This window comes from Psammomys obesus, unplaced genomic scaffold (assembly GCF_907164565.1).
Source record: "Psammomys obesus unplaced genomic scaffold, mPsaObe1.curated_primary_1811, whole genome shotgun sequence".
In the NCBI taxonomy this organism is placed as follows: Eukaryota; Metazoa; Chordata; class Mammalia; order Rodentia; family Muridae; genus Psammomys; species Psammomys obesus.
Window position 1 is genome coordinate 10,623,031 of NW_026596079.1, and position 16,165 is coordinate 10,639,195.

At 40.1% G+C, this 16,165-nt stretch overlaps 1 protein-coding gene across 1 annotated transcript in view; it reads left to right on the top strand.

The window, feature by feature from the left end:
* The window catches only part of Kcnq3 (potassium voltage-gated channel subfamily Q member 3), a 330,106-nt gene that overhangs the window by 209,431 nt on the left and 104,510 nt on the right, over window positions 1-16,165 (top strand). The gene's annotated exons all lie outside the window — the stretch shown is intronic.

A 16,165-nucleotide genomic window follows, 5' to 3' on the forward strand; every position in this document is an offset into this window, starting at 1 on the left:
TCCTATTCCCTGCATGTTTACTCCAGACCCAAATGCCTTGGCTTTTCTGCAGTGGGTCTCCTGGTACTTGCAGGATTTTATTTCTTTGTATTGGAGGCTTTGGTATAATCCGGGTAGAAACTACTGCCTGGAGATCACTACAAATCTCAAAGCTGCATTTTTTCCCTTTAGCTCTCATAATCTTCCAATTTGTGTGCTCATTGTGCTTATTGGACACTTGCCTAGATGAACTTACTGTTTCATACAGGATGACCTAACCTAGAAAGTTCAGGAGAAATTACCTCAGTATGATGTCAATCCCTTATAGTTGGGGCTAGAGGAATAGGGCCCTGGCTCTTTGCTACACCGTTCAGTGGTGGACAGTTCCAGCCCAGCCATTTGGACATTTGGGAAGAGGCACTTGTGGACATGTACAGGATACCTCATGCATTGGCTGGCCTGGATGACATGGATTTGAAGATAAACCAGCAAGCACATCACACTGAACGAGAGCATTGCTCTTAGAGGGAGAAAAACCTGAATTTACAGTCTGGTTTCACCACTTGCTGGGTCGACTTGCACAAGTCAGGGAATTGCCCATTCTCTCTGGCTACAGTGATGCTTTTTACCATAGTCTACTTACCAGGCAGTAAGTTCTCATGTGGCCTACGAAGAATGCAGTAAACAGGATGGAGCTGTTAGGGTGAGATAAGAGGTTGTTGAGGGTGACCCCGACAGCTCAGTATAATAATGGTGATAGAGTAACGGAGACACATAGACATCCAGAGATATGGCACAGGAACACAAGTTCTCAACACAGAGAGCTCAAGATGAAGGTGCAGATGTCCCTACACTTACCCAGGTGTAGAAGTAGACATTGGGACCAAAGCTAGGAACAGACAAAGTTCCTGCACATGACCCTATATTTCTTCATTCTGCCTCTGCTTTCTCCTCCACTCCAGGTCTGTGCAGTCATCTGCCTCTTTTGATTTCAAACACCAGCCTTTCTTTAGACCTATGGTACCTTTAACATTTAGCGTAGCTTTGGTGTGCTTTGGCTACATCTACCTCTGGCCTTTTTGAGTAATGACCCAGCTTATTCAGCTAGTCCTTGAGGCAATTTAGAAGCAGCTTACTGGGCCTGGATCCTTAATGGAGTTCTTATGATTACCTCATGGGACCTGAGTACTGATGGGTTAGGAGATAGAACAATCATTATAAGGTACATTTGAAATCAGGTTCCAAGGCCCAGGGACAAGATTCCAGCTCCAGGAAGACAGCCCTCAAAATACCAAGAGAGAACACACAGGTCAGGGATGGATCAGGATTGAGCAGGCTGCCTGGCAGAAGTCAAGCCAGATACTTTTGCTATAAACACCTGAGTGACCAGAACCAGGGGTCCTCTGCAGTGTGACATGATGTTGCATGAAGCCTATAGGGAGGTCAGTGCTAACCCAACTGGACAGAGTGGCTATTTTCAGATGTCCTATTTCCAACCCCACTTGATGACACAGAGCAATGGCGGGGAACACAGGCTTTGGAATCAGATGTATTGAAATTCAACTCAGCTTAAGGGCCATGATTTCCAAATTCAAATGAGGGACAATGGAATCTTATTGAGTTGTTGGTGTAATTCAATAAGCAGACCATTTGTCTCATAGTTAAGCTCAGTAAAAGGTGAGCATCAGGGTTTAGTGAGGCTTGAACTCCAGCTAGTCATCAGCTGGTGCACAGTTTTCTGGTGTTGAAGGCTGCCACTGTGCCTCCCATTAATTTATTTAACCTTCCCCAACTCCAGTGTCTATCCTTAGAGTACTCTAGGCTCATGAAGGCACTGGAAGGCTACCCCTCAGACAGCCTGCTCATCCTGTCTCTTACCTTTGACAGTATCGTTCCTCACTTGCACCTGAGCCCCCCAGCTCTATGATTCCCATCCCAAGAACTAGTATGGAAAGGATGTTCAGGCTATATGGCAGCAGTAAGTGTTTGGATGAATGAGGCATCCAAACATATTACCTGTTTCAGTGTCTCCCAACATAGACACCCTCCAGATAGAATTATCACCTGCTTTCCAGTGCCTGAAGAGATAATTTGTGGGGATTACTATTTTATCCGGGCGTTAGTTTACTTAACAGCCGTTATTCCTTTAAACAAACCTGGGGCAAATATTTTTCAAATGTAATGTGTTAATAATTATTCCTAATGTTTGAGATGGCATAAACGGTAACACAGTAAACAGCCAGCATCCCGGAGAGATTCAGAGGAAGCAGAAGCCCTTTGTATGGCCCCAGGCCCCTTGGAGAAGTAACTTGTGTTTCAGATGTGCAGTTGATTGTACAATGAACTTTCTGTTCAAGGTCAGGATGAGGATAGACTGAGTGACAATGTGTGGCTTGAGGGTGAGCCACATTTTTATAACATTTATAACATTATGTAACATTTTATATCATTTTATAACATGTTGATATTTTCTTCATCATAGATTGTTTGCATTATACTTGTTAAATCAAAATATTAAACATTAGTTACCAAATAAAAATCACATTTAATCTTGTTCACTCAAATTTGTAGGATGTTAGCATCCCCCTTAAGTTTGTTTTCACAACAGCTTTATTGACATATAATTCATATTTCATTCCGTTTACGCATTGGAAATGTGACAAGAGTGCTCGGTGGTAAAGGTGATTGTTACCAGGCCTAAGTCCCTGAATTCAGTTCCCAGAACCCACACGGTAGAAGGAAAGAACCAGCTCGGCAAGTTGTCTTCTTACCTCCACGTGTTCTGGTGTGTGTGTGCCCTACCCATCTCCTCTCACACACAAAAAGAATGTAAAAAAGTTTGCACAATATCATGCATAACTAAATGCTTTTCAAATTTCAAATTCAAAGCAGAGTTGTGTAACAGTCCCCCAAATCAAACCTAGAACATCTTATTATTCAAAGAGAGAACATAATCTTTAAAAAAATATAGCCCTTTCACCCCTCATCTTTCACTTCCTGCTGAAAAGAACCACTAGTTTAAGTCTATAGAGTTTCCTGTGTGGACATTTGTGTGTGTGTGTGTGTGTGTGTGTGTGTGTGTGTGTGTGTGTGTGTGTGTTTGTGTGTGTGGTGTGCATACATGTATGGAAAACACATGTGGCTGTGTGCATGGAGAGCAGAGGTTCATGTTGAGTATCACTCTTGACTTAATATGGTGAGACACTGTCTCTGCTGAACCCAGAGCACACAGATTGGGCTAATGTAACTAACCAGCTTTGGCTTGTGAGCCCATCTCCAACTTCAGAGTTCTAGGACTATGAAGGCCAGCCTTTAGGGTCAGCATTTAGGTGAGTGATGGGAATATGAACTCTAGTCCTTACGTCTGCATGGCAAACACCAAGCCACCTCTTTAGCCCATTTGTGGACTTTATATAAACAGGATAACACAATATGGCAATAATATTTGTTCTTCTGTGTCTGGCTTCTTCCTTCCACCTGCCTTATTTCAGGGGTTATCTGAATTTTTTAATTCAGATAAAATTCCATCTCCTTGTTATACCACATTTATCTATCCAGCAATTGATGGAGGGTTAGCTTGTACCCACTGTGGGGCTGTTATGGACAATGATGCCCGTGTACAAACCTTCAATTCTATGTGTGATTCTCAATCACTTTGCTTCAGTCATCTTACTACATAAAAAGAGCTTTATTTCATGTCATAGTCACAGTATGGCATTTGTCTAATTTTTAAGTGAGGTGTTGTTGAGAGCATCTGGTGCCTGTGGGTTGGAAGCCAGGGATTGGCCAATAGGGGCAGCAAGGTCAGAGCCTATCTCAACAGGCCCTGTTTTTGTTTTTTTCCTGCTCTCCGGCTTGGGCTTGCATCTGTTCCTGCCAGCTTGGTCCCCACTGTGCTTGTCACCCGCACATACACCCACCTTTCTCCTGCAGCAGAGGGGAGGAAGACGACACATTGTCTCTCTCTTCCAAGCATCAAAACATCTCCTGGCATTTAGGAAGCCTGCTGTAGAGCAGGGATGAGGAAGTGAGCCCATCAGGGAACTCAAGAATCCCAGCAGGACATGGGCTGTGCATGCAAAGTGAGAAAGCACAGCAGAGTTTATCTTGCAGGTCCATTTAGCAGAGCTGAGCTTTGCGTGGCACAGCAGGTAGCTTTGGTTGGGGCAAATAAGCAAGGACATGCGGAGGTGGCTGTGCTGGGAAGCATGGCAACCAGGAAGCAGCAACTTCATTTTCAGAAAGAAAAAAAAAAGTCTTCTGAATCGACTGGTGGTTCCTTTCAATTCACCTCAGATCAGAATTGCTTACTTGCCTCCTTTAGTCGAGTCTTGAATTTTGGAGATTGTAAGGAATGGTAATTTGATATGGGGTTTGCTGATTATGGTAGTTCAACTTTGTTACTGTTGGACCAAAACCCACTATATTTTACTCTTCGAAAGCTAATATTTATGCTGTGGGACTTATATCTCAGTTATCAAAGAACGGGTGGGTGAGTTGGTAAATGTATGATTGGAGAGATGAAAGGTTGGGTGGACCTGAGCATCAGATGAACAGCTGGATGACTGGCTGGCCGGTAAGTTGCAGATAGAAAGTTAGATGGATCAAAGAACAAACGAATGTACAAAACCTACAGAGGATCCAAACATAATTTCTCCTTTTTGCTGTTATTTTATGAAAGGTGGGAATAGACTGAGAAAGAGTCGGTGGTAAGAATCAAGAAAATAACATGGCTTAAAATCCCCCCCACACACACTGTTAGAAACAATTCCCAGATAATGCTTATCCCAGCAACTTATTTCAAAGCATCTCCCTTATCCCACCAGACATTTGTTTCATTTACCTTTTAATGCCTATCGCATTTACCACAATCTGGCATGTGTATGCATTATTTTTTAAAAGTGTCTATCCCCGCAATAGCATGTCTGCCAAAAGGAGGGTAACTTTTTCTATTCAGTTCATATCTGTATTCCTAGATCACAGACTAATATTTGTCACACAGTTTATGTTCAATAAATAGTGGTTAAGTACATAAATAGCATCATTCCTTGTGGGAAGAGATGAAAAAGCCTTTCTAGGCCTCAATCCAAAAAAAAAGACAATATATGGAATACATTACCATGGAATTTGTGTTACCTACTCATTATGTTTGAAACTGACCTGTATTTAGAAAAGATACCAGTCAAGTTGAAACTCAGTTGTCAGCTTTTGCAATTGAAAGTTTGAAAGAGTTTGTGTTAAAATTTGTAGGTGATTTCAACAGTTGTCATCCTAAAATATTATGGCTTCCAGTCTACAAACATGGGATGTTTTGATGTTTATTTAATTAAAATTAATTTTAATAACATTTTGTACTTTTGAGTAGTGAACCTTGTATATTTTTATTAAATACATTTCTTTTCTATTTCTTTTGTTTCTGCTATATATTTAATTATAGCCTTAATTTTTGGCATGTTCCTTGCTGTTATATAGATGTGTAACTGGTTTTCAAATATTGACATGACATCCTATCACTTATTTGGTCTAATTTATTAGTTCTAGTGTGGTGTGTGTGTGTGTGTGTGTGTATGTGTGTGTGTGTGTGTGTGTGTGTGTGTGTTTATCCCTAAGGATAATCTACCTAAAGTATTGTGCTTCCATTTCTTGACTGACCTGTGTAGAACCTTGTGTTCCAAAGTTGAATAGAAGTGGGAGTAGTTTGCCTTGTCTTGCTAGGTGTGGTTGGGTTCCACCATTACATAAGTCTTCAGTTCACTGTTTGTCTTCCAACTAATTGTTCTATCCAGTATTGAAAATGGAATGATGCAACTCAAGTCATTTTGTTGAATTGTATGGTTTTTTGTTTTTTTGTTTTGTTTTTTGATTTTTTTTTCCAGTTCTGTCCCACTTGCTTTCAGTCTTGTCTGCTGGTTTGGAACTCTTATCAGTGACAAACATGGCCATAATTATGATTCTGATAGTTGACTGCTTTGGCACCACTTGTGGTATCAACACAAGCACTGTTGTGTCTGTGTATGCCCTGCTGCATGAGGCCAGACGCCAGTCTTGGTTGCTATGCCTCAGGAATCGTCCACCTTGTTTTTTGTAACAAGGTCTCATGGGCCTGAGGCTTTCCAAGTAGGCTAGGCCTCAAGGCCAGTGAACCTCAAAGATGCACTTCTTTCCACCTCCCCAGTGCTGAGGTTACAAATTTGTGCCACTGTGCCCAGAACCAGATTCATTTTCCTGTAATTTCTGGAGGTTAAACTCATATATGCATGGCAAGAACTTTACCCACTAAACAATCTCCTCAGCTCAGCCCTGGGCCTTTTAAATAATGACTTAGCTAAAGCTGAACAAACTTCTGTTTATTTTTTGTTTGTTCTCTCCATGATAAGTAATAGATTGTATCAGTGCCTTTCTGCATCTATTGATGTAATCATTTGGGAAAACCTTCCATTCTATTAATGTGATTCATTCTATTGATTGATTTCAAATATTGAATCAGTGTTTTACTTCGGGAGAAAAAAAATCTCATTCAGACAGAGTATACAAACTTTTTTATTTGCTACTGGATCCAGATTGTTAGGATTTTATTAAAATATTTTACATCTATGTTCCTAATAGATATTGGTCTGTAGTTTTGTGCCTATGTTTTGGGTTTATCTTTGTTAGGGCAATATCAACCTAAAATGAGTTGGAAAGTATTTTATCAATGCATTAGTTTTAAAATAAAATGCATTAAATTTCTGGGAGACATCATCAATAAATGGATAAATATGATATAAGGAGAAGCTATTTTACTGTGACTGGTTCAGTCTCTTTATGACCATTCTGGTTGTGTTAAGAAACACGTGTAAAAACATTGATCAGTGTTGGTCGTTGGTGTCTTTCTAAGGGTTTGTCTGATACTTCTAGATTATCTTTGTTATTAATAGCATCTATGCAGACTCATTTTAATTTCTTTAAGCAGTTTATCCTTTCACTAATTTCTGTAGCTTATGCCATCTCTCATTTTTGTCAACCAAGTTGATGGCCTTGTCAATTCTTTAAACGTTTTTGAAGAAGGAACTTTTGCTTTTGTTGATTTTCTTTGTCATTTTTGTTCTACTGATTTCTGTCTTAGTTGCTACTTTCATTCCCCTGACTTCAGAGTTCATTTGCCATTCTTCCTAAAGGTTCTTCAAAGGAGAGTTTAGTTTATGTATTTGATCTCTTTCTTTTTAATATAGACATTTACAAATGTAAACCGGCACTGCTTGCTGCTGTCATAAGCTTCAGCATGGTTTTATCTTTGTATTCACTTAAAAGCATCTCTAATCCCTCTTGTGTTTCACCTTTGAACCTTGACTATTTAGGATTCTATTGTTTAACTTCTATACACTTCTATCTATGGGCTTCCCTAATTTCTTTCTATTATTTATTACTAACTTTATAACATTGTTGGTGAAGAACATATTGTGTATGAGTTCAGCCTTTTCAATTTTCTGAAACTTGTTCTATAGCCCAGCATATGGCCATCCTGGGAAACAGTCCATGAGTATCTTCTGCTGTTGATGTGTGCAGTGTTCTGTCTGTCTGTCAGGTCTAGCTGGATGATACTGTTACATAAGTCTTCCCATCCATTAGTTCATTTTTGAGTACTGAAATTGCCAATATTTTGCATGAAACTCTGTGGTACTCCTTATAGTTACCCTGTGCACTCCATACAGATATTAGTTGCATATATGCTTATAATTGTCGTGTCTTTCTGGTGGATTCACTGTCATATTAGCATAAAACAGTCTTCTTTATATATGAGGACAATTTGTGGTTTTTATTCTACCCTGTTTAGTAACTGTTTATCTCTCTTGGGAAAGATTAAAGTCTTTGCCTGAAGTTTTCTTTCAACGTAGTCCTGAATTCATGTTAAGTTGTGTCCTTGTAACACACCTGTTGTTCAAACACATTTTATTTTTGCCATTTGGTCTATCCCTGCTTTAGCTATGACTGCATACAAGCCACTCATAGTTAATGTAATAGAGAGTGTAGGATTTGCATCTACTATTTTGCTATATATTTAAATTTATTTTTATATGTTTATACCTTGCTACGATCTACAGATCTAATATCTTTTTCCTTAATCTATTCTTGCATTACTCTTTTCATGTTTAAAACTTAGTTCATGTGTATAGGTATTTTGTCTGCATATGTGTCTGTGAACTGAGTGCATGCCCGGCGCCTAGGGAGGCCAGAAAAAGGTGGATCCCTGGGGACTGGAGTTCCAGATGGTTGTGAGCTGCCGTGTGTGTGCTGGGAACTGAAGTCAAGTTGTTTGGGAGAAGAAGCTAGTGTTCTTAACTGCTGAGCTCTTCCTTCAGTTCTTCTTGCATTAGTTTTACTTTTTGTGTTAGATATGTTGCTAGTGCTTGGCTTTAATTCTGTTTCTTGGAATTTTTAGTGAAGGGAATACAGATAACTTAATAATTTATAATATTTCTAGTTCATATTAATGACAACTTAATAATTTACCGAAAAAAATCTTCCTTGGACCTTTGTTCTCATATGAATAACATCTCATTGTACATTATATATTTATAAACACAGATTTATCAATCTTCTTTGTTTAGTTATCTTTTGTAAAAGGTAGGAAAAAAAAAAGAACTGTAAGAATCCAGCATGTAAGCTGGGCATGGCAGCACTTTGGAGGCAGAGGTGATAGGAACTCCAAAAGCTCAAGGCCAGCTTGGTTTATATAGTGAGACCCTGTGGGAACTGGAAAGGTGAATTTCCTCAGGGAAGAGTACACTAGAACACACTAGCTTGTGGTGACACAAAAGCCTGGGGCTCTATTCATTTTCCTTATTTGTTTGTTTATTTGCTTGTTTTTATTTCCACAACTCAGCCTGAAATTCTTATTTCTCATCCCTGAGGTGTCTCACTTTATTCTGCCAGCTATAATGCTATTTTGAGTTCTCTCAAGTTTTTCATTTGGCTTAAGGCTCTTATCAATTAATTTAATTTACATATAAAATGTCTGTGTCATTATGTTCTGTTTGGTAAGCTGTCGCTTTCTTACCTTCTTTATGAATCTTTGTGGTTTCTTTTATTATATTTAGAAACATATCTAAAATAGAAGTCTTGACATTTTTGTCTAGTCACTCACCTATCTCTGCTTCTGTGGAGATGGTTTCTGTTAATTATGTGTTTTTTTTTTTTCTCTGCATGTAAGTAGTAACTGTTTCTTTGCTGGTTCATATTTCTTAGGAAATAGACAGTTAAACTATAAAATGTGACAACTCTAAAAATTAGATTCTCCCATAACTGTTACTGCTGAATTTGCAGGACTGGTGTCTGCATTCTGTGTCCTGTGTAGCCACTTAAGTCTGTGTTAGCTTAGTAGAGTTTAGGGACTCCCTTATTTCCTACGGCTAATGAGTCATCCGGCCATCACTGAGAGGTTCTGTTAGTGTCAGTGCTCAGAAAGCCATCCTGTAATTCATCCTTAGCTTTCAGTGCTTGCATACACACAGCCTCAGAAGCAGCTTTACACCTTTTCCTATTATCATGGCTAGGCTGTTGCTTTTGATTGTATTTGTAGAGCATTGTACTAGAGGACCATCATATGTGGGTTTTTTTAATTTACTTTTTAAATGTATTCACTTTACATACCAATCATATCCCCCTCCCTCATCTCCTCCCCATCCAACCCTCCCTCCTCATTCTTCTCCCATATCCTCCTCTTATAGTCCTTAGAAACAGGGAGACCTCTTCCTTTACCAACTGACCCCAGACTATCAAGTCTCTTCAGGGCTGCTTGCATCCTCTTCCTCTGTGGCCTGGAAAGGCTGCCCACCAGGGGAAAGTGATTGAAGAGCAGGCAACAAAGTCCATATCAGAGATAGCCTCTGTTCCCCTTACTAGGATCCCATATGGAGACTGAGCTGTCTATTGGATACATTTGAACAGGAAGCCTAGGTCCTCTCCATGCATGGTCCTTGGTTGTGCATCAGTCTCTACAGCAGCCCCCCCCCCCCAGGCCCAGATTTGTTGACTCTGTTGGTCTTCTTGTGGAGCTCTTGTCCCCTCCATGTCCTTTTATATTTCCCCTTTTCCATTATTCTTCCTGAACTCAGCTCAAAGTTTGGCTGTGAGTCTTGGCATCTTCTTTCAACCCCTTCTGGGTGGAGTCTTTTAGAGGACTTCTATGTAAAGTTCCTGTTCTGTTTCCTCTTTACAACCGCTTCTGGTGTCTATTCTATTTGTCCTTCTGGATAAGAGTTAAGCATCCTCCCTAGGGTCTTCCTTGTTATTTACCTTCTTTAGTTCTGTGAATTGTAGTATATTTTTCCTGTATTATATGACTAATATCTGCTTATAAGTGAGTATATATCATGCCTGTCTTTCTGGGTCTGGCTTACCTCATTCAGAATGATCTTTTCCACATCCATCCATTTGTCTGCATATTTCATGATGTCCTTGTTTTTGTTTTTTATTTTTTTAAATAGTATTCCATTATGTAGAAAATTGGAAACAGCTCTATCCCAAGACCCAGCTATACCACTCCTGGGCTTATACCCAAAAGATGCCCAACCATACAACATGGGCATTTGCTCAACTATGTTCATATTGGCTTTATTCATAATAGCAAGAAAGTGGAAATAACCCAGATATCCTTCAACCAGAAAATGGATAAAGAAACTGTGGTACATCTACACAATGGAATACTATTCAGCTATTAAAAACAAAGACATCATATGCTTTTTAGGACTAGGGGGCTATGAAAAGGGCAAATTAAGGCACAACAAATCTCTCTTCACAGATGTTCAGGTACTTCACTTGAATTAAGAAATTCTTATTTATACTAAGTTTTGGTAAACTTTCAGAGGATTGAAAATCTTACTTAGTTTTTTTCCAGGTAATGCTTGTCTTTGAACCACAGTTTTAGAAACAAGGCTGAAAGCTCCTGGGACCATTGCCTGTCCTAGGAGCAAGGCTCACCTGCCCTTGCCATGCAGGCGGCCTGTCTGTGTATCTTAACTGTAAATCCCATGTGCACCACAGAGTAAATCTGTTATACCTCTCTAAGTCTTCAGTGTGGAGGAAAAACTAAATTCTACAATTTTTTTTTGTTTGTTTTAGGAAAATCTGGCCAAAGACTTTGAGTAGATGGGGAAAGATTTCCAGGTCAGGGGGAAATCAATCATGGTCAAATTCTCCAAGTGTTTAGTGCTTCCCTTTTTAGGGGAAGCCAAGAGAAACCTGAACAATTATACAAGATAAAATTGTCTTATACAGTCATTTCGTTTAGTGGCAATGAAAAAAGTAGCCATGAGATAGGAGTGTGTAAGCAGAGGAAAACAACAGGGGGGAAGTGCCATCTCTTAGGAGCTGTAGACAGCAGGTGGTTGTTGGTGTCTCACAGTGGCAGAGCAAGCGCTGGGGCTGTGCTCACTGATAGTGTATGACACGGTGGCTGCTGCTTTTGTGTCTCAGCTACTTCATTGATAAGATGGGATTTCGTCATCCGGACCTATACACTAAATTTCAGGACTCAGTAGGGCTGAGTTGGCAGACCTTGCTTTTGTCAATTGGGACTTCTCTGGGTCCTTGCTCCCTCTATGCCTATTAACTTCCAATTCTGTGAAGTGTTCAACTTTGACTTACTTGAAGATGAGATCAGGAAGACATAGGGAGGGTAGCATGTCTAATGGCTTCAGGAAGACTCAGAGCTGTGAGTGGTGTTGAAGGTCAGCTGTTCTTGCACTCTCTGTGGAAGGCAAACTGCCGAGGGATCCTGTCAGGTTTGATCTTAACACAGAGCCTGGTATGCTGACCACCCTCCACCAATACAGGCTCATGCCTGAAAGAGGGAGTGAATTCTGGAAGCAGATGCAGAATATCCTTGAAGAAGGGGAAAGATGTTTTTCATCTATCGTGCAATGTTTTCTTGATACAAGTGGTGAAATACATCAAGTTGGCATTCAGAAACCAATAAGGTAGGCACAGCATCACTCTCTGGATGCCAAGAGCTGTGACAAGACAGCACCATTAGGACCCACCAGATCAGAGTGTGCTAAGAGCCCCTCTGGGGAACATGATGCAGAAATAGCAGAGGATGCCATCTGTGGTCAGACCATGGGCTCCTCACTAGAAAAGAAACAAAGATACTTACCAGACAAGCAATCACAAAGATACAATGATTTCCTAGGAAAGACCCAGGACGCTGGGAATGACTAATGCACCTCTGACCAGGACAGTTTTACCTATCTGCCCTAGTTTCATAGGCAGTGATGATAATCCTACAGCCCACACTGCAACATGTGAAAATAAAAATATTCTTCTTAAGATGCTACATGAGGCTAGTTCACTTGGTTATACTTGGACAACATCACTGCCAGAGTGGCCTGACCATCTCCCATTAGCCATAGCTCTAGGATTAGTCAGTTATATGAACCCTTGTTTCAGGAACCTCTACTGATATTTAACATTGACAATGAGTGACAAACCAGGAAGGAAAACCAGAATGGAAGCTATTTAGAGTCAGGGAACCCTAAAACGAGCAACACCCTTTTTATGTGGTTTAGCCTGGCTCTCTGCCCTCTCAAAGATGGGGTCCTGGTGAGAAACACAAAACGCATCATTCAGAAGAGAACAGAAAACCAATGTTTAGGAAAAATAACCTAGTTCAGGGCTTCCTCTATTCTTTTGCAAAAGATGCTTTGCAGGATAATAGGCACCACCTTCCATAGCATCTTGCAAAGCACAGTCCTTACAGTGCTTGGACTGTTTAACAGCTATTTCTGTTCTAGACCCTACCTTTGGTGTATGTTGCCAGCATCCACACCACCCAATGAAAGCAGAGTTTCAAAGGGAAAATGTGTATATTTTGGCTCATCCTATTTGGTTCAAGGAATATTTTTGATTGCTAATTATCTTCATTTCACAAGAACCTCCCTCAGTGAAGTTTCCTTCTGCCTAAACTTGGGTGGATTGTAAGTAGAGATGAATATGGGCATTCGAGGATGGCTTTTTCATCTCAAAAGATAGGAGCCATCTTGGTGATAGGATACCCTGTGGGAAGGAGCTGAAACCTCCCAAGAAAGATCAGTATCTCTGCCAGAGTCCTTCCCATCTTCTTAGAGATGGAGAATAAGTCTTCTCTGAAGGTGTTTCATAATCCATTCATGTTCACACAGAACTAGGCCACTAAGCATCCCCCCAAAGTTTTACTCTATATTTTAAGCTAAGTGTCATTTTAATTAGTTTGTGTTAGAAACTTGAGACTTTATGAAATATTTAAAGTGCACCATAACCACAGACTATAAACTTAACTATAAACTATTTAGTTCACCCTAAACAGAAATCTCACTTGTAGAAGGTATTTCATGGGGCTAGATTTTCCTTTTCTTTTCACTCAGGAATTGCTGACATCCCAAACAGATTAAAATAGGAACTCAAAATGATGCTGTCAAGAGATTTGTGTTTCTTTGTCTCTTGGCTTCACATCTTTCCATGTACGTTCTGTCAAACCTTCCTCTCTTTGGGGCTGGCTATGGCTTGGTCACTGACTCATGAGATGAGGAGAGAAATCTCTTTTCAAAGTCCCAGCAAATATGGTCCATAAACTTTTTCTGATAGGACTGTCTTGGCTGTTTCTCCCCTAGCTAATCACTGTCACAAAGAAGTAGCCATCCATTGATTGCCTGGGTCAGAGGTGGAAGTGAAGGGGATACAGTCCAGGTGAGCTAAAAGGTGTGAATGTGTGGGTGTGGAGAGAAAGTAGAAAGTAGTGAGTGTTTCTGTTAGAAGAACGGGATGGATAAAACAACTATGGTGGCTCACACCTGTTATTCCAGGACTCAAGAGCCTGAGGCAAGCATATTGCCACAAGTTGGAGGACACCCTGGACTTCACTGTAAAAACCTGTCCAAAAAGAAAGAAGGGAGAGATAGTGAGAAGAAAAGAGAAGCTGTCTTTACTCCCACAGTAGTCCAAAGAGAGTCTTGAGCTTCCCCTACAGGTCAGTTCAAAGAATTCTGCATCTTCATGGGAGAAATTTTGATGACAAATAGCAAGCCTTATTAACAGAATATAATATTCATATATTTATTTATGTGCTTGGGAAGGATGTCAGTCATCTATGTTATATATAAAGACTGTTGACTTGAAAAGCTCTCTTATTGTTTTTGTGAACCACCAACACATTGTCTAGAATTTGAAAAAGTATCTAACAACTGTTACAACCTTTTAAAACCCTGTTTCTAAAATAAATTTTATACCTCGTAGGAAGTCAGAGCAGTGTTGGGAGACTCTAACCCTATGTGTGGATACATATTTTTGACATCTGTGTATCATAGAGCTGTGATGTTACTCGGCTCTGGAGCCCAGAATCTAGATTTAAATCTCACATCTGACTTTAGCTCTGGGGGCAGTGATGAAGTGTTTAATGTGTCTCTTTACACCCCAGTATCACAGAAACTATAGTAACACCCATTCCTGGCATTTTGTTAGAAGTAAATGAGTTAATCTTGAAGCGTCCCTCTGTTGTAATGAAAGGCAAGAGTCAAGTCCCCTTTCAGGTCCACAAAACCATGCATAATCTAGAGTTCTGTATGGACTATGGTTCATACAGAGTATGAACCCACGTAGTGCCCTAGTTAGTCTGTCCTTCTGTGACTTATGCCATTATATTGCATTGTATTGCTGCTATTGCACTTTGGAGTCACGATGTATTTAAAGAGGAACTTTTGAACAGAAGCGCTGATGTATCAACATTCTGGATGTGATTGCTGAGACAGCAGGTGTCAAATGGATGGGTAGCATAGATGCTATGGATATAATAAGATAAGGAAGGTTCACAACCCCAGCAGGGCAGAGTAGAATGACACAAGACTTCATATACATAAGATGATGTGCACTCTAAGACTTACGGACTCAACAGTCCATCGTAATTTCTAGAACGTTCCATTTAATATTTTCAGACTGTAACATAGCCCTTCCTGGATAATTTTCCAGAGTGTTGAGGGCTTTCTGGAGGAAGGGATGCTTAGCCTGCAAGCCAAGGGGTCAGTAGACACAGTTAGGGAAGACCAGAGGAAAAGCCTAATGGAAAGACCATAGCAAGCAGAGAGAGAGAGCGCTGTCTTCCTTTGAATTGGAACAGTCCACGAAACCAACTGCTGCAATAATGTCCCTAGGACACGCACGGTCTAGAACAATCTATCAAAACATTTCAGCTCCTTAGAGAAAGAAAAAAAAAATGAACAGAGAAATCACCACAGTGGCAGCCAAGCCTGCCTAAGCAATAAATAAATAAATAAACAAAAACAAAAACTTTTCTTTCACTAAATAATAATTTAAAGCAATGTTTATTTTCCAACCTCAAGGCTGGCTCCTAAAAGAAACTCTGAAGCTGTGCTGTGGTGACAGCACGTGTCCTTGCAAACCTTCCATTTCCGTTTGGGCTACAGCCTCTTTGTGCACTTGCAGTGGTTGGCTTTTTTTTTTTCTCCCCATGACTCCCCTCTCAAGAGCCTGTGCAGAGCAGTTTATTGGAAATCTCTCATTCAGTTATTTTGAGACACTTATTTATTTATTTCCTGAGTTTATTTAAATCCTCTTTGCCTAGTCCATGGGATTCTGGGCGTTTGCACAAGAATTAGAAAACAAGGTAGGTGGTTTTTTGCTGGAAGTAGTTTCCTTTCATCAGCCTCAGTTCCCTGGCCATATTGGATGCAGGAAAGTGCCCCAGCCTCCAGGTAGGGAATTGAGAATGAAAAATTAAGAATTCTCAAGAATTTCATTTCTGTACGTGAATTCTGGAAGGATCCATTGATTATTTTGTCTTTCTTCATTTGATCACTAGCCTTTGAGCTTTTTATGTATGGGAGTAATTTTTTAGATTGAAAGATTATGGGGTAGTTTTGAAAGATGTGGGCCCGGTTGCAAGAGAACTCTCAATCTCATTGGTATATACAGAAATGTATCACCACACATGGTAGAGAAAGCTTCAGAAACTATGACACACACTGTGGGAAATGATGTACTACTTAGAAAGCATGAAGTAATCTACGTGTCTTTGTTGCTGTTTGTTTAAATGTACATCATTTATTTTAACTAGAATATAATTACAGCATCTCTCTCCTTTCACTTCCTGCCTCCAGCCCTTCCATTTGCAACACACACACACACACACACACACACACACACACACACACACACACAC